Source organism: Rhinichthys klamathensis, unplaced genomic scaffold (genome assembly GCF_029890125.1).
Source record: "Rhinichthys klamathensis goyatoka isolate OS25496 unplaced genomic scaffold, OSU_Roscu_1.1 h1tg000143l_1, whole genome shotgun sequence".
Taxonomy (NCBI): Eukaryota; Metazoa; Chordata; class Actinopteri; order Cypriniformes; family Leuciscidae; genus Rhinichthys; species Rhinichthys klamathensis.
In genome coordinates, this window is record NW_026606678.1 from 209,362 (window position 1) to 231,869 (window position 22,508).

The 22,508-nt window shown below is 38.0% G+C and overlaps 1 protein-coding gene and 1 pseudogene across 1 annotated transcript in view; one reads left to right on the top strand and one right to left on the bottom strand.

Moving 5' to 3' along the window:
• The window catches only part of LOC130090409 (vitelline membrane outer layer protein 1-like), a 115,876-nt gene that overhangs the window by 19,665 nt on the left and 73,703 nt on the right, over positions 1-22,508 (bottom strand). The gene's annotated exons all lie outside the window — the stretch shown is intronic.
• LOC130090394 (vitelline membrane outer layer protein 1-like) overlaps positions 2,353-22,508 on the top strand; it is a 126,468-nt pseudogene continuing 106,312 nt past the window's right edge.

Below are 22,508 nucleotides of genomic sequence, written 5' to 3' on the forward strand. Positions count from 1 at the left end.
TGTGGTAAAGCCAAAACAATCTCTGTTACTGTAATTTCCTATTATCACTGTAAAGCCGCTTTGAAACAATCTACAGTATATTGTTAAAAGCGCTATATAAATAAAGGTGCTAAGGCTTTTACTGGCAATTCAACCGGATCAGTGTTTGTCTAAAGTGTGTTTACGTGACTTGCAACGATAATTTAGTTTCACCGACAGGAACAATATGGATAAACACTGATTTTTATGTGTTTTCATTTCTTCATGCAAATTATCATAAGACTTTAGAAGTCAAGTTGTGTGAAAATACATTTATGACACTTAAATTCTGCTTGAAATAAAGAAAGTCATACAGGTTTGGAACAACATGCGAGCGAGTAAATGATGACAGAATGATAATTTTTAGCTGATTATTTCCTGCCGCTTTGCAAGTCTTGATATTTACAACAGGAAAAAAAAAATACAAAATCAACCCAGCATTTGATAGGCATTTTACTGAGAAAAACACTTTCCTAAAACACTCAGTTAAACAAACACATGTTTGTATTTTTGTGTGTTTATTTACAGGCATTGACTCAGTGTTCCTTGCTGCTGATTGGCTGAATTTAAATAAATATAAATATTATGTTCTGATTGGCTCAAAAAAAGAAGCAGGCGAGTTCTACTGACCAAGCAAAGAAGGAGCTGGACGATTTTGCTTAATCTTGTATATAAATATGAGCCTTCCCTGGTGGAAAAATAAAAATGCTAAGTATACTTTTAGCCAGACAGTATCAGTATATTTCAAGTGTGATAATAAGTTAACTTGAAGTGTGCTATTTTGAAACAACAAATTTTGTTCTAAGTATATTTTAGTTGTAATAAAATTGTAGTAAAGCATAATCTTAAGTGTTGTGTACTTTAGTGTAGTAAATTGGAACAACTTCAAGTATACTTAGCATACTTTAAGTATATGCTGATGTAGGGACTAATTACATGCTTGATTAGTGATATTAAAGTGTACTTTAATCGTGTTAAAAGTACATATTCATTACAAGTGTCTTCGAAACATACAAGCATTATAAGTGTATTTATATTCCAAATACTACAAATTGCATACTTTGTCTTCGATAACAAATGTACATTATTAGATAAATAAAACTTAGCTATACACTGATAAAAAATATTTTGTGGTTAAGTAAATACTACAGAAATAAACAATGTAATTTACTTGAAAAAGTTAGTTCAGGCAAGAATTTAAAAAACTTTTACAACTGTATTTACACTGTTTTATCATTGCTTTTGATGTTGATTAGTAACTTGCCATTTTATGAGTTCTTTTTCTACCAAAAATGACACATTCAAACACAAAAGCGGGTCATTGTGTATTGTCTACCAAATATTAAGATCTCTGCGTTCACAACACTCTTTCAACATGTAGATATGGTGTCTCACACTATATCTATTAATTACTGAGATGTTTCTAAGTAAAGCATATACTTTAAATGTGTGGTTTAATTCAATGTTATATTGTTTGAATGAAATGTATTGCAACGACTACTTCAACTAAATAGATATTACTCAACTTTTAGTTAAAATTACTTATTTTATTTGTTAATTAGAACTTAACTTAGTTAAGTAGAGTTTACTTAATTCCATATATAAAATTTACTTAAAAAATATTTGTGCAAAAACTTGCCAAAGAAAAATTTCTTGTATTTTTCAGTGTACTTTGTCCAAAATACTATTGTATACCATAATGTATTTTGAAAGTATACTTTCAATGCATTGTTACAATGATCATTTCCAGGACACAGTTAAAATATACCTTTACTGACTAGGGTAAGTTTTAGTTTAGAAACCAAACAGAATTCTTTTAAAGTGGCCATTGTTATTATTTTCTTATTTCTTAGGCTCCACTTTTGACTATTCTTGTGTAAGACTGTCCTTGTGTAACTTCTTTTCGTTGTTATCTGCACATCATGGACACACCTAGACAAAACAAGAACTAGGGTTGAGCATACTTATACACTCGCACCAATACGTGAACTCAAGACACGCACATACATTTACAAATCTGACCTCTCTTCCTTGGTATTATATATCTCAATATGCCAAATATGGTAGGGGTTGATCTTTGAGTACTATGATTGGATGGAATGGACATCGTGGATGATTCTGCTTAATCTTGTGTATAAATATGAGCCTTTTTCCTTAATAAACTTGAGAATGTTATGGTACTTCACAGTCTCTGTGTCTGCTTGATCATTCTCACATCACAAGGGTTGAGGCGCCGGTTTCCACCTGATCACTGATAGCTGAGGCTGCAGATAGTCTATGTGATAACTAATTTAACAATCAGTATTTTTTATCAATCAGGCCAGTGCTGTAGCAATGCATCACTTACTTTCCATATTTTCACTGCTAGCCATTATTGGGCACGTGAGCGTTCAGTCCACAGGAAAACCTTTGGAGCGGAACATCGACCGATATTACAGATCTGAGTTGACGGTGACGAACGGAGGGACGTGGGGATCGTGGGGATATAGAAGCATGTGTCCAAGAGGAATGTACGCCGCAGGGTTTAGTCTGAAGGTAAGTTTGACATTGACATCGGTTATATGGGGTTGGTTTATAGCGCTTCAAAGGTTTAAATCCCAGAGAGAAAGAACTGTGGATTTGCTGTTTGTCATTTAATTCCAGGTTTCTCCAGGGGACTGCTCCTGCTTAAGATTGTTAAAGTGTAGATAAATGTTACTATGGGATGGGTTAGAGTTAACTCTCTTTTTGAAATGGAAGATTGTCTCAATGTTGTTGTTTTAAGGTGGAAAGACCTGTTGGTGGTGGTGATGATACAGGGCTCAATGGGATTCGTCTTCACTGTGTCGATCGGTCCAAAGAATCAGCATCAGGCTCACATGAGCGCAACGTCTCAATTGAGTCCGACTTAGGACAGTAATGGGCTTACATTAAGTGTTTCAGCAAGATATGTGAATTGAGGATTTTCTTGAAAATAATAATTGATTTGATCAGGAAACCTGTTTTCTTTAGCTGGGGTGAGTGGACAGATGTCAAATGGTGTCATTCTGGATACTTGACAGCTTTCCAGCTGAGAGTCGAATCTCCCCAAGGATTTGGATTTGATGATACGGCCACAAACAACATCAGGTGAGTGTGTGGTGCTATAAGTCATTCTGGCAGTTCAATTAATATCACATTCGCAGTTGTGCTGCTGTTCGTATTAGGCCGTCGGCTGCAGGTATCATGTGACTGACATTCAAGCCAACAGCACAAATTAATAACATATTTTTTCATAATATTGTCACATTTGATTTTTCTCCAGGTTCAACTGCAGTGGAGGTTTTTTTGCTGGAGGGTGACGGCACAGATTGGGGCGATTGGGGAAACTGGAGTACAAAATGTATAGGAACAGGAATCTGCGGCATCAAGACCCGTGTAGAAGAGTCACAGGGAATGGGAGACGACACCGCTCTCAATGACGTGCGCATGTTCTGCTGTGATTAAGGTGATGTGATCGCAATCAAAAACTCAGGCTGACACACACTGCACATCAACTAAATCTGATTTTTCTTTCAGGTGTAGAGGATGACAACAAGAACAGCAAGAAGATCAAATGAATGGTAATTATTGAGCATCATACTATGATAAACTAACATGAACCTGTCAGGATTCAGATAGGGGAGACCCAGACGCAGAATGAGCAGGGGAGTGATATTTATTAACAGGAGACAGTACAAGATATGGTGAGGCAGGAACAGTCCAACAGAAGGGTCAACGGGACACAACGACAGGACAGATGAGGGTGACCGCTGGAACCTACTCCAAGCCAGGCACATGGTTCGTGGTGAAGACAGGGCAAAGAACAATGAAGCAGAGATCTGACACTTGCTGCACACAGACCTCAAACCAGTCTAACGGCCAGGCAGAAGGATCCAGAATCTCGGGGAGCAGACATGAACCAACACAGGAGAACAAGCAAGACAACAAGAGATAACAAAAACAAGAGCAAAAATAAAAACTGGCAAAAACTAGAACACCAGAATACCTTTGCTATTAACTGGCGCAATAGCAAAGGTAAAATAAAATAATTTCTATAAATGAATAACTGAAACTAGTAAACAAAAAAAAGAAAACAAGACTGCAACATTGAAGGCAAGCTAAAGAGAAATTAAATAAAATATCAGTTAAAGCAAAAACAAGAGATGAACCAAAAATAAAGCTTGGGAGAACACACACACACACACACACATCCACACACAAACACACACACACACACACTCACACACACACACACACACACACACACACACACACACACACACACACACACACACACACACACACACACACATCCACACACAATCACACACACACACACACACACACACACACACACAAAGAATGCTCATAACAAATCAGCAAAGACGAGGGACAGAAGTACAATATAGCTAAAGGGAAAAGCACACGAGGATCAGGGGAACACAATTAAGCAAAGAGAACAAGACAAGGACTAATCAAGGGGGCGTGGTAACGGGAAACAAGGGGGCGGGACTAGAGCAGCACATGGCCAACACAACCAAAGACAGAGCCGTGTGGTCAGACACAACACAACCAAAGAAACATTAAAGAATACAAGAAAGACAAGGGGCCGTGACAGAACCATGTCATCCGACAGTTTTGTAAAGGATAATGCAAAGTCGCCTGGTCATTATGAATAAATAAAGCTTAACCGGATGATCGGGACATTTTCATCCCGCCTATTATTGGAGTTTATTTTATTTTAAATTATTTTATTCTTTCTTGTAGGTTAGTGATTCTTCTGAAGACTCCTGAACTTCTGCTGTCAGTCAAACGGTTGCCAAATATCAGCAATAAAGACTTTCTAAACAGAACCTTGTAGTTTCACATTGTTTTGCACAACACTTTACATCAGATCGACATTAGTGCATGTGGCAGATTGTCTAAAGCCACTTATATCGCATTCAAAGTAATTGTCTTATCTGTTCATGCATTCCCTGAGAATCACCAGCATACTCTACAGGAACACTGCATTAAATTATAGTGTAATATTGTCAATCCTGTTACCCTCAACTTTTTGCCTTTTGAAAGATAATTGTATCCCAATATATATATAAATGTGTTTATAGCTAAAATGGCACAACGCATATTCAGAAAATGATTTGATGCAAAACAAATTTAAACCTTATTTTAATATTTGAGAAGATTGTAAACACACTCTTGCAGCGACAATCACAAACGGTGCCAGAATCAAGAAGCAGTTATGAATGAGAAATCAAAGATTGTTATTATCCTACACACACAGACGCTTCATGGATCATATTTGCTTAAATGTGTGATTTCTGCTTCCCAGTATCTAAAACCTCATTAAAGATAAAAAGTGTAAATAAACTGTTTAAAGGGCACATGCTTTTACTGGCAATTCGACCTGATCAGTGTTTGTCTAAAGTGTGTTTACATGACTTGCACAATCATTTAGTTTCACAGACAGAAGCAATATGGAGAAACACTGATTTGTATGTGTTTTCATTTCTTCATGCAAATTATCATAAGACTTCAGAAGTCAAGTTGTGTGAAAATACATTTATGACACTTAAATTCTTCTTGAGATAAAGAAAGTCATACAGGTTTGGAACGACATGAGAGTGAGTAAATGATGACAGAATTATCATTTTTAGCTGATCTTTTCCTGATGCTTTGCAAGTCTTTATATTTATGCAGTAATGACTTTATGAACTTCTTTACTTACAAGATTGATAATATTAGAGAGAAAATTATAACTATGCAACCGTCTACTACATTATCGCATCAGACAGTGCATTGTAGTCTCCCTGAGGAAAAAATAATAATAATAATTTCATTCATTGCTATAGGAGAGGAAGAATTGTCTAAACTTGTTAAATCATCTAAATCAACATGTATGTTAGACCCATAACGACTAAGCTACTGAAAGAGATGCTTCCAGAGGTCGTAGATCCTCTTCTTAATATCATTAATTCATCTTTGTCACTAGGATATGTACCGAAAACTTTTAAGCTGCCTATTATTAAACCTCTTATAAAAAAACACAACTTGATCCTAGAAAATTAATCAATTACAGGCAGATATTGAATCTTCCTTTTCTGTCAAAATTACTAGAAAAGGCAGTATCCTCACAACTATGTTCCTTTTTAGAAAGAAATGATATCTGCGAGGATTTCCAGTCAGGATTTAGACCGTACCATAGCACTGAGACCGCTCTCATTAGAGTCACAAATGATTTGCTCTTATCATCCGATCGTGGTTGTATCTCTCTATTCGTGTTACTGGATCTTAGTGCAGCATTTGACACCATCGACCACAACATTCTTTTAAATAGACTCGAAAATTATGTTGGCATTAGTGGAATTGCTCTTGCATGGTTCAAATCATACTTATCTGACCGTTATCAGTTTGTAGCAGTAAACAAAGAGATGTCTTATCGATCAAAAGTTCAGTATGGAGTACCACAAGGCTCAGTACTAGGACCGCTGCTGTTCACTCTGTACATGCTACCCTTGGGAGATATCATTAGGAAGCATGGCATTAGTTTTCACTGTTATGCTGCGTTCACACCAAACGCGAATAGAGCGTCAAATTCGCGACTACCGCGTCTAGTTGGACACTTGAACATTTTCAATCCATTCGCGCGTCCAAAGCGAAATTGACGCGCATAAAAAGCAAGCGTTTGAAGCGAAATTGACGCGAGTCTGGAGGCGAAATCCGCTACAAGTGCTAGGCGGTTGTCTGTTTGCAAGATGGCTGATGCAGGCGCGCTGGAAGCTGTTTCATGCGAGGGGGGCTGAGGGCTGGGTTGGAAAATATGTGACGTCATTGTGTTATGGCTGACGACAAGACATGACATTTCTCTGTATATGTTGTAGCCATTAAAGAAAACATATTTAGTTTCATATTTATGTTTAAATATTATAGGCTAATGTTATTTTTTTATTTAATCAATGTTGATTATGAAAGTGAGCGTGCAGCGTGAGAAAGACATGATACATGAGATCATGAGATAGCCTACCCAAAATGTCTGGAGACATGTCACATGGAGTGGGTAAGACATGATTTTTACCTTCACTAAGTTTTTTTTTTGTTGTTGTTGTTGTAGAAAGACTCTTTTAAAAATATTTTCGTTTAGTATAAATTGTATCTTAATTTTGATATGTTTTATCAAACAATTGCCTGTATTTAATAGCTAAATAAGAAGCAAATATAGCAGAATGTAAGGCGCCGGCGATCACTTACATTGCACGTAAACTGGAGGGCGCCGAAACTCAGCTTGTGCCTCACAGATTTTATAAATATAGGATATCTATTAGCTTGAAATGTCTTCTTTTAAACGAAACTATTCAAAACAAAAAGAAATAGACTACTCTCTGATTATGTAATCAAATGTGCATTTCTCTCTGGCGTTCATGGCGAGTCCGCATAACTTCATCTTTGCAGCGACACAGAAAACACCTGTTTATTAATAAACAATTAAATGTCTCCTTGCTATGTTTGACACATTAATAATCATTACTTTCGCCGGTTCTTTGTGGCAAGGTTTATGAGTGCGGGCGTGCGCTTGAGTGCGGCTATATTAGGCTACGTAAACGCTCATCCTGTAGCCTATGCTATTTAAGTAATTAAATCAATATAAAGGGGCGATGTGTCCACAGTGGCTAAAATGAACAACTACTAATCGACTAGAAGAAAACTTTAGTCGGAGGCAGCCCTTATTCCACATATTTTCGAACCAGCAGGCCATTCAGGGTTGAGCGCGCGACCCTGAGCGGAATGAGCGAGCGGAGGGATTCAGAAATGCGCTCTCCGCTCACATGCTCTGATCGGAACAAACTAAGCATGACAAATTCAAACTTTATTTCATTTTCTCCGTAGGTTGAACACTCAAACACAGCATTTCTATTTAAAATTTTTCCCCCACGTTTTTTAGTACAATATTATGTTAGTCCACAGCCCCCACCAAGGGGGCTGTGGCTATGACGAGGGGGGCTGCAGCCCCCGCAGCACCCCCCTTCCCGCGCTACTGGGCTGATGTTGATCGAGCATTCAAGTGTTTCCCCTACATGTATTCGCTGCGCCGCTGGATTTTCAGCGCCACCGCAAATTCCTCTTCTTCTTCTTCTTCTTCTTATTTTTATTTGGCGGTTAGCAACTATTTCTTGTGCATTACCGCCACCACTGGACTCGGGAGTTACTGGCTATTCTTTACCGTTATAAACAAACAAAATATACCAGCAATTAAACAAATATTGATAACTTAAAAAAAAATGTAAAAAAAAAAACGAATTAAGTTCATCTTATCCTTTCTAAAAGGTCTATACTTTTCAAAAAAGAAAGTAAGAAATCAAAATTCTCCCTTGAACTTCTGTTCAATAGTGTTTTAGTGTCTAAAGACATTTTCTTTGCTTTCAACTCATTAACAACAACTCTTTGCCTTGCCTCATTGTATTTATGACAGTACATTATTACATGCTCTACTGTTTCAGGTATATTACTCTGGCAATACTCACAATTTCCATCTCCATGCTTTTTTATTAAAAACATTGTACTATTCAACTTTGTAAGACCCAATCTCATCCTAGTCAGCACAATTTCTTCCTGTCTTGATCTGGTTATGTGTGTGTCTTTTCCCACTTTCCCTTGTTTCCTATATAGATGTCTTCCTGAGCACCCATTATCCCAGATATGTTGCCACTTTTTAATAGTTTTAGCCTTAACTATACTTTTTATCTCTGCTTTACTGTACTTTACATCTATATCTATATTGCTTTTGTCACCGCAAATTCTTCACATGATCAGTAATATCACGACATTCACTTAATTCACTTACACACCTAAAAACACTGAGACGTGGCGACCGGCGGCGGCGCTGCTAATGCGGTGGCTCTGAATCCACTTGTTGACAAGAAAGGAGGAAAGAGCAACATATGGAAATATTTTTATGGAGCCAAAACAATGTCATTAATAATTCACGCAAAAAGCATGATTCACACATGCGTAGACAATTTCACATGCATGAAACCTAATTCACGTACACACACAAAAAAATTCACGTGCGTGAAAAAAAAAAATATTCACAAAAAGCAATTCACATGCGCAAAATAAAATTATACATTCATAAAATACATTTCTCAAATGCAAAACACAATTCATAGATATACAACTGTGCACAAAAACCTACGAGTGTATCCTTGAATTTGAATGTGCAAATCGTCATTCATGTACGAATCGCCTTGGATGTGTGTGTGTGTGTGTGTGTGTATTTTTGAGACTTTCCTGGCAGCGCTTTGAGCCTAGTTCACACTACATGATTTTAAAACGTCGGGCTGAACTGTGCGGTTCACACTACATGACTTGCTCTCTGTGAAATCAGGAGTGTTCAAGTTGTTGAGCTAGTTCACACCACACGACACAACGTGATTGATCCACAACAGGGGGTAACGCACTACGCGAGTTGACAACAACTCTAACTAAATTCATTAATATGCGCGAGGAAGGGTGAAAGAGCAAGAGTGGGCGCACGCGCGCGACCGGGGCTTTCACTCTCTCTGCTCGTTCTCTCAGTCAAACAAGCGCAGCTGTCCGTCATCTACATCACTCACTGGTCAAATAAGGCTTTGGCGGGACAAAAATACGCTTTAGTAAGGCTGACAGAAAACAGCGCGCAAGTTCCAGTCTTCTTGCGCTTGATGTTTAAACTGACAGGACTTGGAAATTGATAAACTCGCACTCTATGATGGTTAAACTTTGCAATTAATCCGCGAATCACAAGAAAGCGTGTGTTGCACACACCAACATTTCTTGATGATAATAATAATTGATCAAGCAATCTGTGTTTTCTTCAGCTGGGGTGATGTCAAATGGTGTTCTTCTGGATACTTGACCGCTTTCCAGCTGAGAGTGAATCTCCTCGAGGATCTGAAGATGATACGGCCATAAACAATATCAGGGGCCTCATGTACAAAGACTTGCGTTGAATTCATACTAAAACATTGCGTACGGACAAAGCTGTAAATGTGCGTTCGCACAAAAAAAAAGCAGATGTATGAATCTCTGCGTACGAAGGATCCCACGCATATTCTCTTTGTACATCCCAATTAACGTAAAATTGAGCGCACATGCACGAGCACAACGCCCCACCCAGTCTCCTCCCCCAATTAAATTAATTTAAATATGGTAATTAGTCCAATTTGGCAAAAGAAACCTGCAAGAATATGGCTAAAGCCAGGAAGAAACGAAATTTCACTGAAAATGTATTCTGTGTGAAAGTGTAATTTATTCCTGTGATCAAAGCTGAATTTTCAGCATCATTTCTCCAGTCTTCAGTGTCACATGATCCTTCAGAAATCATTCTAATATGATGATTTGATGATCAAGAAACATTTTTGAGTATTATCAGTGTTGAAAACAGGTGTGCTTCTGCTTCATATTTGTGTGGAAACCGTGATATAGTATTTTCAGGATTCTTTAATGAATAAAAACTTAAATCAAACAGATATAGAAATCTTATAATCTTTTGTAACATTATAAATGCATTTACTCTCACTTTTGAACAAATTCAATGTGTCCTTGCTGAATAAAAATATTACTTTCTTTTTTATCTTTACTGACCGAATTAATGAAGTTTATTTTTTATTCCTAGTTAAGCCAACACTGCACTGCCATTGCTAGACAGGTTGTATCAATTTGCACATGCTTTATATAGCCTATGTTCTTACTTAATTGCATAATAGAATATTTTAATAAGACTCGTGTGACAACAATATGTCAAATAATTTATCAATTACAAATTATAAGCAATATCTGACAGCTGGTGGTGCGATAGAATTCACTGTTAGTACATCTGGCCGTGAACGTGAAAGCTGACGTACGCCGTGTTTTTGTGCGTATGCAGTGTTGATACATGAGGCCCCTGGTGAGTGTGTGTGTGTGGTGCTATAAGTTAACATCTCTTACCCAGTGTAAACCTCTTACACCATCTTACCCATCCTGGTTTTATTTTGCCATTTAAGGACTTCATACATTCAATCCAACGGCACAATTCATACTTTTTATTGTCACATCTGAATTTTATCCAGGTTCAAATGCAGTGGGGGTGCTGTGTTGGAGGGTTCCCGCCCAATCTGGAGCAAGTGGCGCACCTGGGGCAACTGGAGTCCAGTGTGTGAAGGAAGAGGAATCTGCAGCATCAGGACCCGGATAGAAGGAACGCAGGGATTTGGAGGAGACGACACCGCTCTCAATGACGTGATCATGTTCTGCTGTGATTAAGGTGGTGTAATCACAATCAAACTCAGACTGACACACACTGCACATCAACTAAATCTGTTTATTCTTTCAGGTGTAGGAGGATGACAACAAGATCAAATGTATTGTAATTTATTCAACATACTACGATAAACTAACAAACCATGGCATACAACAGCTTTGTGATGTAAATCTGTAAAGTCAGCCGGTCATTATCACAAATAAAGCCTAACCAGATGATCGGGACATTTGCACCGCTTATTAGGCCTACTGGAGTTGAAAGTTTCATTCTTGTTATTGATTCTTCTGAAGACTCGTGAACTTCTGATGAAATGTCATTTCAGCAATAAAGACTTTCTAAACAGAACCTTGTAGTTTCACATTGTTTTGCAATTTGCACAACAGTTTACATCAGATCGTTAGTGCATGTGGCAGATGTTAAAGTGACTTATATTGTATTATTGAAAGTAATTGTCTTGCCTCATTTTAATACTTACAAATTTGATAAACTCACTCTTGCAGAAAATCTCACAAACTGTGCCAGAATCAAGAAGCAGTTATGAATCAGCAGTTATATATATATATATATTGTTTGTCCATGGTTTAATTGACTAAATCTGTTTTTCAGCACTTTGCCAAAAAAATAAAAGGATTTAAACGTTTGCTAAACTTTTATTTGATTACCACCGTTTTTGAAAATATATTTGTATTAAATCATAAAATTTAAAAAAATCTGAATAAAAAACATTTCATAGAACTCAATTATTTTTGAACATTTTAATATGTTATTAATGATAAAAAATATTTTGTTAATCTAATTCATAATCAATTATTGAAATTAGTTGATTAGATATATTTTATTGAACAAATGTTTAATTTATTTAACTGTCTTTTTAACTGATGATAATAATAACCATAATTTAATAATGCAGTTCATATATATTTAATAATTGTTTAATACCATAAACCGTGATATTTTCTGTGAAACTCTCATACAACCCTACACAGGAGAGTCCCCCACCCCTGCTGTTAAACAAGTAACTCAGCAACTTTTACTCTGAGTACATTTTAAATGAGCTACTTTTTACTTTTACTTGAGTAGATTTTTAGGCCGGTACTTTTAGTGCAATTTTATCAAAGTAATAGTATTTTTACTTGAGTAAAATATTGTATTACTCTTTCCAAGTCCGTTAGTTCTAAACAAATTCTACAAATTCAGTGGCATTACACACTGAAGTGTGTCCCTACTATTTATGAAGTTTAGGCCTACTATTTGTCATAATGTCTGGTGTATTGAGTAGGCTACTTACAACTGCCTGGGGTTCTGTTGGGACAGGAGGCTCCAAAAGACAGATATTACCATCAGAATCTGTTGGGACCAACGAAAAAGACCAACCCAAACTAAAAAAAATGGAAATATAAAAAATAACACATATGTAGACCTCTTACATTTTATGAAGGCCCTTGAATCCTGAGGAGAGACTGGCTCTGATGAAGGAATTCCCTCAGCCAGAAATGCTGCTGCACTGCCATATAGACACTGGATGCTATTTAGTTATTTAATATGTCAAATGTTTGTAAAGTCAGGTAGCCTACATCCATGACATGCTTAAGCCTTACCTGATTGAATTATGTTTACATATTTTATTTTCAGCTGCTTTTAATGCCTGCAGGATTGCACCTATACATGAAAATTAAAATCAAGTTGAATAACATAGGCTACAGTTCTTCCAGTTTCACCTCTGATATTATAACAGTTGGGTAAGTTACTCTAAAATAGTTATTAATTACTAACTACAAATGACATCTTCAACAGTGTAATTAGATTTGTAGGAGCCATGTAATGGGAAAGTCATGTGACCAAACTATAATGGGAGTGTCATTAATTAAGTGGGGTTAAAACACCTGTTGTGTGTGTGTGTTCATATGGAAGAATGGGGGTGAGTGCTGGAGCACATATTTTGTTGACCGTGCAAACGTGCAAACGTGAAACCTGTACAAAATAAAACAACATGCAAGCTTCATGGATAAACGCGTCACAGAAGTCATTCCTCCACTCAGCTCCTTAGCGGTTTTTGGTTTGTTTTTTATGTGCCGCTATAAGTTAGTCAACAAAATTGTTTGTTTGAGAACGTGAACGTGTCGACTTTGGATTCAAAGAAGAGGCCCTCACGCTTTTACAGGACGGAAAGGATTGGAAGCGCAGCGCTGACTGACGGAGAATCGCCCTGCTCTCGCTTGTTTTAATGAGGATCATTGCACATTGAACTTTTAACGCAACAGGACAGTCCGTGGATATGCTTGCTGCTAACAACAATCATCGAACAATTGGACGTTCAAAGCAACAGGACCGACGTCTTTGGATATGTTTGCTGCTGTTGAACTGGTAGGACATTGGATTGTTACGTCTTTGCTTGTGTTCGCGGATGATTTGAAATGGTCTGGCTGTTTGCGGTTTGTTTACGATTGATGCAGCGCTGTTGGTGCGTTTGATGAATCGTTGTTTAGATTGTTGGGCTTTTGCGAATCTATTGGAGTTGTGAGACGTATCTGATGATATGCGTTGTTTTGGATTGTGTTTGCTTGTTTTGGGAAGCGTCTAAACGTACCGTATTCAGACGCGCTGAGGTGTGCGTGCTTCAATCATGAGTGAGATTGAAACGGGTGCGGATGTTGAACCTGAACAGGACACATGTAAAAGAAAAGTTCAACTCACAGCAAAGGCTTTGGCTTATAAACTTGAGCAACTTCGGAAGGAACGAAAAAGAAATGTAAATGTGATTAAAAGTTCAATGCCAGCCATCAAAGAACTCATGCTGAAAAATGAGAATGTTCCAGCTGTACAGTCTGAACTTGAAACTTTGGTGCAAACTTTCAAAGAGACAGTCAAGCTTCATGATTCAGTGATCCCATTATTGCCTGCTGACGAGCAAATCAAACAAAATGAGTGGTTCTCAAACATTTATAAACACTGTGATGCATTTATAAAAGAGACAAAGCAATGGATAAGTGGAATTGAGAAGTCAAGTGACGATAACCATCAACAGTTGGCAACAGTTGAATGCCCTTCGAATGATTTAAAAAACCAGAATATGTCTCAAATTTCCATGCATAATCAAGATGATCTAAAGCCAAGTGACAGTATTTCTAACGTTGGAAGTAAAGGATCAAGTCAAGGATCAAGTCAACACAATTCTGCCACAGGACGTTCAACTACATCAACAACCACTTCGGCCCGCATTAAGGCAGAGGCTGATATTGCAGCTTTGTTGGTACGCCAAAATTTAATGAAGGAAAAACATGCAATTGAAGAAAAGGAACAGAACTTAAGGAAACAGAAAGAGGATTTTGAGTTGCGAATGGAGATTGCTGCAACTATTGCAAAAGTGAAAGTGCTTAAAGGTTCTAGTGTGCATCGTGTTAAAAGTGATGTGACTCATCGGTCCGATGGAATGAATTCCTATTTTGATAAAGGACAACAGGCAACACAGACACTTAATGCTGATGCAAATTCATTTACTCCTACAGCTGAGACGCAACAAATTGTTTCTTATAAGGATGGTGGCAATGCAGGTGCCAAGGCAAACAAGGGGAACGTTTCTCAGACAATTTATTCCCAGAACATCTCAAAGTTAAGTAAAACAATTCCGAGTGGTTATGTGAATGCCGGTCCAGGAAATACTGATCAAGTTCTCCATATTATGGATAAACAAAATGAAATTACATCTTTACTGATTCAACAACAGTGTTTGTCATCTTTGCCTAAAAGGGAAATTCAAGTGTTTGATGGAAACCCTCTGCAATATCATGCCTTCATGAAATCCTTTGAATGAATGAATGAATGAATGAATGAGGCATTTATATAGCGCTTTCATATGTACTACTGTACACCCAAAGCGCTTTACAATCATATCAGGAGTTCTCTCCTCAACCAGCACCAGTGTCAATCAAAGAGCTACCTGTCAATAAAGCTGTCAATCAAAGAGCTACCTTCAGCGACATTGTTAACTTTGTTGAAATAATGACTGATCCAGTTTTCGGAGACATACAGGATGGTCCAGCATTAACAGGAAGTAAATTGTTGAACAAAGGCAAGTCTCAGTCTTATCTTAAATCTAAAAGAAGCAGTTTTGCTACTACCGTTACAGCAATGGAAAATAAATCAGAAATTGGAACCAGCAAAAAAGATATCGTTTCACCCAGCAACAAGAGTTGTTTGTTTTGTAGACGTGGACATGCTCTGGATATGTGCCCTCTATTGGAAAAGAGGAGTCATGGTGAGAAGATTACGTTCTTAAAAGAGAATGGTGTTTGTTTTGGCTGTATGTGCACAGGGCACATCAGTAGAGATTGTAGAAATCGCCTTTCATGTAAAGTGTGTAATCTTAGGCACCCAAGTATACTTCACATCTACCCAAGAGAAAAGGAGATCGATTCAAAACCCATCAGGAGACAAATGGACACTGTAATGGGCAGTGTTCCGGAATCTGTTGAGTCCAGTGGATTTATTGGGGCTGGTGAATTTGAATGTAAACTTTCCATAGTTCCTGTACAAGTGAAATCTAAAAAAGGAAATAAGACTGCGATTACTTATGCTTTTCTGGATCAAGGTAGCACTGCAGTATTTTGTACACCTGCACTGATGAACAGACTTGGTCTTTCAGGTAAAAAGACTAATATTCTCTTGCGTACTATGGGACAGGAGAAAGTCACAACTACCCACGTTGTTTCTGGATTAGAGGTGGCTGGTTTGAACAAAGATGACTTTTGGGAGTTGCCTGATGCCTATACACAAAATACCATGCCTGTGCATAGTGGAAACATCCCACGACAAAAGGATCTAAAGAGATGGCCACATCTGAAACATGTGACTCTACCTGAAATTGACTCTGAGGTTGAATTGCTTATAGGAATCAATGCCCCAAGGGTTATGGAGCCAATTCAAGTGATCTGCAGTGTCAATAATGGACCATATGCAATTAAGACCAGGTTGGGATGGACCGTAAATGGTCCACTAAGAGGCGATGGTGGTGACCAGTCTGCCTTTGAGTATCCTGATGTTACAGTTAACCGGATTTCAGTTTCAAACTTGGGAGAGCTTTGGCAACAACAATTCAAGGTTGATTTTCCTGAGTGTAACAAAAACGAACAAGTTGGGTTTTCAAGAGAAGATCACAAGTTCATTGAGATGGTAAAAGACTCATTAAAGCTTGTAGATGGTCATTATTCAATTGGCTTACCTTTGAGGAAGAAAAATGTTTGTATGCCAGACAACAGAACAATTGCGGAACAGCGTGCTCTGAACCTAAAGAAAAGGTTGAAAAAGGATGTTTCGTTTCATTCTGAATATTCTGTTTTCATGAAAGACCTTATTTCTAAAGGTTACGCAGAGAGAGTGCCAACGGAGGACTTAGGACGTAGCGACGGGAAGGTATGGTACATACCCCATCACGGTGTCCATCACCCACGAAAAGGAAAGCTCCGGGTTGTATTTGACTGTGCTGCTACATTTCGAGGGATGTCTTTGAATACCCAACTGTTACAGGGTCCAGATCTCACCAGTTCATTGATTGGAGTGATATCTAGATTCAGGAAGGAAAGAGTTGTGATCACAGCAGATATTGAAGCCATGTTTCATCAGGTGAGGGTGCCAAAAGATGATGCAGATATGCTGAGATTTCTTTGGTGGCCTGATGGTGACCTTACTCAAAACCTGGTTGAGCATCGTATGGTTGTGCATCTCTTTGGAGCTACTTCATCACCCAGTTGTGCAAATTTTGCCCTCAGAAGGTGTGCTGAAGACAACAAAGACTTCAGCAAGGAAGTAATTGAAGCAATCTTGCATTGTTTTTATGTGGATGACTGTCTGTTGTCAGTAAATTCAGATGAGAAGGCTGTTTCTCTGTATCACGACCTTGTTGCTATTTGTGGGAAAGGAGGTTTTTCATTGACAAAATGGATAAGTAACAATCGAGATGTTCTGGCAAAAATTCCAGAGGAATTAAGAGCAAACAATGTGAAGGATTTGGATTTGGACCAAGATTTACTTCCAGTGGAAAGAGTGCTGGGAGTACAATGGTGCATACAATCTGATGCCTTCAAGTTTAAGATTGTGTTGCAGCAAAGACCTCTGACCAAAAGAGGGATCCTGGCTACCATGAGTTCTGTCTATGATCCTTTAGGAATCTTGTCTCCTGTGATTTTATATGCAAAAAAGATCTTGCAAGATTTGTGCAGGAAGAAACTAGGCTGGGATGAAATTATTCCTGCTTCAAATGCTCAGGAGTGGATCAAGTGGTTGGACGGATTGCGTGAATTGGAAAACTTCAAAATCGATAGATGTTTCAAACCAACGGGTTTCGGAGAAGTGAGCACAGCACAATTACACCACTTTTCCGACGCAAGTGAAGATGGTTATGGAGTAGTTTCGTATCTGCTTTTGCATAATGTTGACTCACAAGCGCACGTCGCCTTTGTAATGGGGAAAGCTAGAGTAGCTCCTTTGAAGCTGGTGTCTATCCCTCGAATGGAACTTACTGCTGCAACACTGGCAAGTCGAATGGATTCAATGTGGAGATTGGAATTGTGCATGGACTTTCAAGACTCTGTCTTCTGGACTGACAGTACTTCTGTACTTAAATATATCAAAAACGAAGTCTCTAGGTACAAAACATTTGTCGCCAACAGAGTTTCCGAAATCCTAAAGGTGTCTCAATCATCACAATGGCGGTATGTGAACACTGCAATTAATCCAGCAGATATAGCTTCTAGAGGGTTGAGAGTGGAATCATTCCTGAAGAACAAGAATTGGGTGCTTGGACCTCAGTTTCTTCTTTCGCCTGAACAGGAGTGGCCAGTTAATCCTATCGACCTGGGGGAATGTTCACTAGATGATCCAGAGATAAAATCAAGTGTCACAGTCAATGCTGTACAAATAGAAGAGAATATGGATGTTACAACATACTTCATCCAGTATTTCTCCTCTTGGACCCTTTTGAAGCAGTCAGTGGCTTGGATCCTCAGATTTAAGCAATTACTCCTCAATCTAAGCCAGAAGAGGAAATTACTGGGTATGTCTTTAATACAATCTTGCATAGACGAAAACCAACAAACACAACATTTGAAAGAGGAAATGGAGAAAATCAAGGCACAATGTGCCAAAAGTGAGCTTTCCGTGGTAGAGCTAAAGAAAGCTGAATTAGAGGTAATTCGTTACTGCCAAAGAAAAAGATACTCTGATGAAATCTCAAGCTTGCAAAAGGGAGAAAATGTGAAAAAGAACAGTCACATTTATAAGCTCAATCCCATCCTTGAAGAAGGTGTTTTAAGAGTCGGTGGACGTTTGAGTAGGGCTGTTTTGCCTGAAGAGACAAAACATCCTGTTATACTTGCTAAGGATTTTCACATCTCAGACCTCATTCTTAAACATATACATCAAGAGGTGGGTCATGGTGGTCGAAACTATATGCTATCAAGGTTGCATCAGAGGTACTGGATACCTGGCGCCAGTGGAGCCATAAGGAAGATATTGTCCAAGTGTGTGATCTGCAAGCGTTTGCAAGCAGCTCCAGGGCATCAACAGATGGCAAACCTACCTCCGAATAGAGTATCTCCAGATAAACCTCCATTTACATACGTCGGAGTCGACTGTTTTGGACCCTTTGAAATTAAGAGCAGGAGAAGTATTGTGAAGAGATACGGAGTTATCTTCACATGTCTAGCCATTCGTGCTATTCATATTGAAGTGGTACAATCATTGGATACTGATTCCTTTATTAATGCACTACGACGATTTATCGCAAGACGTGGACAGGTCTTGGAAATGCAATCTGACAATGGTACAAATTTTCATGGAGCGGAACGCGAGTTAAGGCAAGCTATTGAATGCTGGAACCAATCTCAGATCAACAACATGCTTCTGCAGAAGGGAATAAAGTGGATTTTTAATCCCCCCACTGGTTCACATCACGGAGGCATATGGGAAAGAATGATCAGGTCTGTAAGAAAAGTACTTAATGCCACCTTAAGAACACAAAACCTTGACGAAGAAGGTCTTCATACAGTTCTATGTGAAGCTGAAGCAATTATTAATGGACGTCCCATTACTAAGGAATCTACTGACACAAATGATTTGGAAGCACTGACACCCAATCATTTGCTGCTGTTAAAGACTACCCCATCATTGCCACCAGGGGTCTTTCAAAAGGAGGATATATATGCTCGTCGTCGATGGAAACAGGTGCAATATATATCAGACCTGTTCTGGAAACGATGGACAAAGGAGTACTTGCCTCAACTGCAAGAGCGGCAAAAATGGTCAGCTCCATCTCGCAACTTCGTTCCAGGTGATATCGTGCTTTTGGTTGATGATTCAGCACCACGTAATTCATGGATAACTGGAAAAGTGATTCAGACATTCCCAGATAATCAAGGCTTTGTTCGTCAAGTGAGACTTAAGACCAAGACAAACTGTTTAAATAGACCAGTGACAAAAATCTGCCTTCTGCAAGAGGTGGATATGTGACGTTTTCCTTGAAAGAGAATTACCTTTTAACACAGACATGGACTTATCACACTTATCACATTGACACACCACATATTTCTCACCTTGCATCGATTTGTAAATTCACTCTGTGCTGACACTGTTATGGACTTTACAAGGACTCAGTACTGAATAATTGATGTATTGTAAATGTGCAAACATTTATGATTGATGTAAAAAAAATGTTTTTTGTATTTTGAGATTTATTTATAAATGTCTCCTATGTGTATTTAATATAATTATCGATTTATAATAATTAAGGGCTGGTATGTAGGAGCCATGTAATGGGAAAGTCATGTGACCAAACTATAATGGGAGTGTCATTAATTAAGTGGGGTTAAAACACCTGTTGTGTGTGTGTGTTCATATGGAAGAATGGGGGTGAGTGCTGGAGCACATATTTTGTTGACCGTGCAAACGTGCAAACGTGAAGCCTGTACAAAATAAAACAACATGCAAGCTTCATGGATAAACGCGTCACAGAAGTCATTCCTCCACTCAGCTCCTTAGCGGTTTTTGGTTTGTTTTTTATGTGCCGCTATAAGATTCATGTAATAATTACTATCTTTAGAAAGTATTGGTCTACTTATTATTACTAATTACTAAATCCCATATCAACCTCAACCACTTGAACAATACAAGGAGAGACAGGAAACTGCACTTTTAATGCTATCAAATTAACAATATACAATTGCATGAATTATTCTTGAATTGACCAAAGTGTGTAGAGGGAGAAGGTAACATTAAAAATATGCCTTTTAAAAATGTATGTTTAATCCACTATTGTTTTATACAGAATTGTTCTATAGTCAATGCAGTATTTGATGCACTTACATCAGATTTTATTTTAAATTAAAGAAGAATTAAGAGTAATCCCTTTAATTAAATTACAATATTTAGATAATTGGTAATTATTTACACCCAACACTGTATAACAGTAATTCCTCTTTTTGTCTGGCGCTGTTGCCATGGTGACTCGCTCCATTGATAATGGCTTTTTATAGTTGTGGTGCACGCGCTTAACTCAGAGTCAGTCAACTTAGAGTTGATTGAACTAACTCATTTCAGCTGTTCTGTAACCGAAAACTCAAGAGTTTCCCAGACAGCAACTTAGTGTCGGCCCTGATCCGGCCCGCATCTGGTACATGTGGATTTCACACTTACTAGATGTGGGCCTAATCTGGGCCGACACTAAGTTGCTGTCTAGGTTCCCATCTCAGGGTAAGTCAACTCAGAGTTCAAGTTTTGACTCAGAGTTGGTTGAACCTCCTTATTGAAACGGGCCCCAGGTTATGAATGGTTTGAGCTTCTCACTGCTGGGATCGTTTGCAGCGGCCCGAATGCAATTGTTCCCTGATTGTCTGCCGGAAGCTTGTTAATTAGTCAATAAAGATTTAAATATTGACATTTTTCTTACACGAATGCATCGCTTTACTTCATAAGGACTTTGTTAACCTCCCCGTTTCAATAAGGAAGTTCAACCAACTCTGAGTTCTGAGTTGACTTACCCTGAGATGGGAAACTCTGAGTTTTCGGTTACAGAACAGCTGAAATTAGTTAGTTCAATCAACTCTAAAGGTGATGATACACAGGGCAACTTTTTGAGCAATGTTGCTGGGCAATCTTGCCGAGTGATTGTTGCTTGGGGACTTTCCCATTGAAAATGAGCAATAAATTTCTATCTGGATAATTTAGATCGGTCGTGAGCCCTGTGTCTCACGTGGTTAGCCGTTGACAGCAACATTGCCCAGCAACATTGCTCAAAAAGTTGCCCTGTGTATCATCACCTTAAGTTGACTGACTCGGAGTTAAGCGCGTGCACCACAACTATAAAAAGCCATTATCAATGGAGCGCAGATATTATGAGTCACCATGGCAACAGCGCCAGACAAAAAGAGGTCTGCATATTTCTCATTACGCAAACAAATTTTTTTAAGCAACACGGCAACAGCGGCGATCTAGAGAGTTAGTTTGGGAGAAAATAGTTGCTCGAGTCATTGTGTAAGTTTACATTTTAATTACTGTTATACAGTGTTGGGTGTAATTAGTTTAGTTTTTTAAAGGGATTACTCTTAATTCGTCTGTAATATAAAGTAAAATATGATGTTATTGCATTAAATACTGCATAGAACAATTCTGTATAAAACAATAGTCGATTTAACGTAACATTTTTAAAAGGTATACTTTTAATGTAACCTTCTCCCTCTACACACTTTGGTCAATTCAAGAATAATTCATGCAATTGTATATTGTTAATTTGAAAGCATTAAAAGTGCAGTTTTGTCTCTTTTTGTATTGTTCAAGTGGTTGAGGTTGATATGGGATTTATAAAGTAATTAGTAATAAGTAGACCAATACTTTCTAGAGATAGTAATTATTTCATTAATCTAATTACACTGTTGAAGATGTCATTTGTAGTTAGTAATTAATAACTATTTTAGAGTAACTTACCCAACTGTTATCAGAGGTGAAACTGGAAGAACAGTATGTTATTCAACCTAATTTTAATTGCAGGCATTAAAAGAACGTGGCAGCAGCTGAAAATTAAATATTAGAACATAATTCAATCAGGTAAGCCTTGAGCATATCATGGATGTAGGGTACCTGACTTTACAAACATTTGACATATTAAATAACTAAATAGCATCCAGTTACCAGTGTTACCAGTGTTTAGCAGTGCAGCAGCATTTTT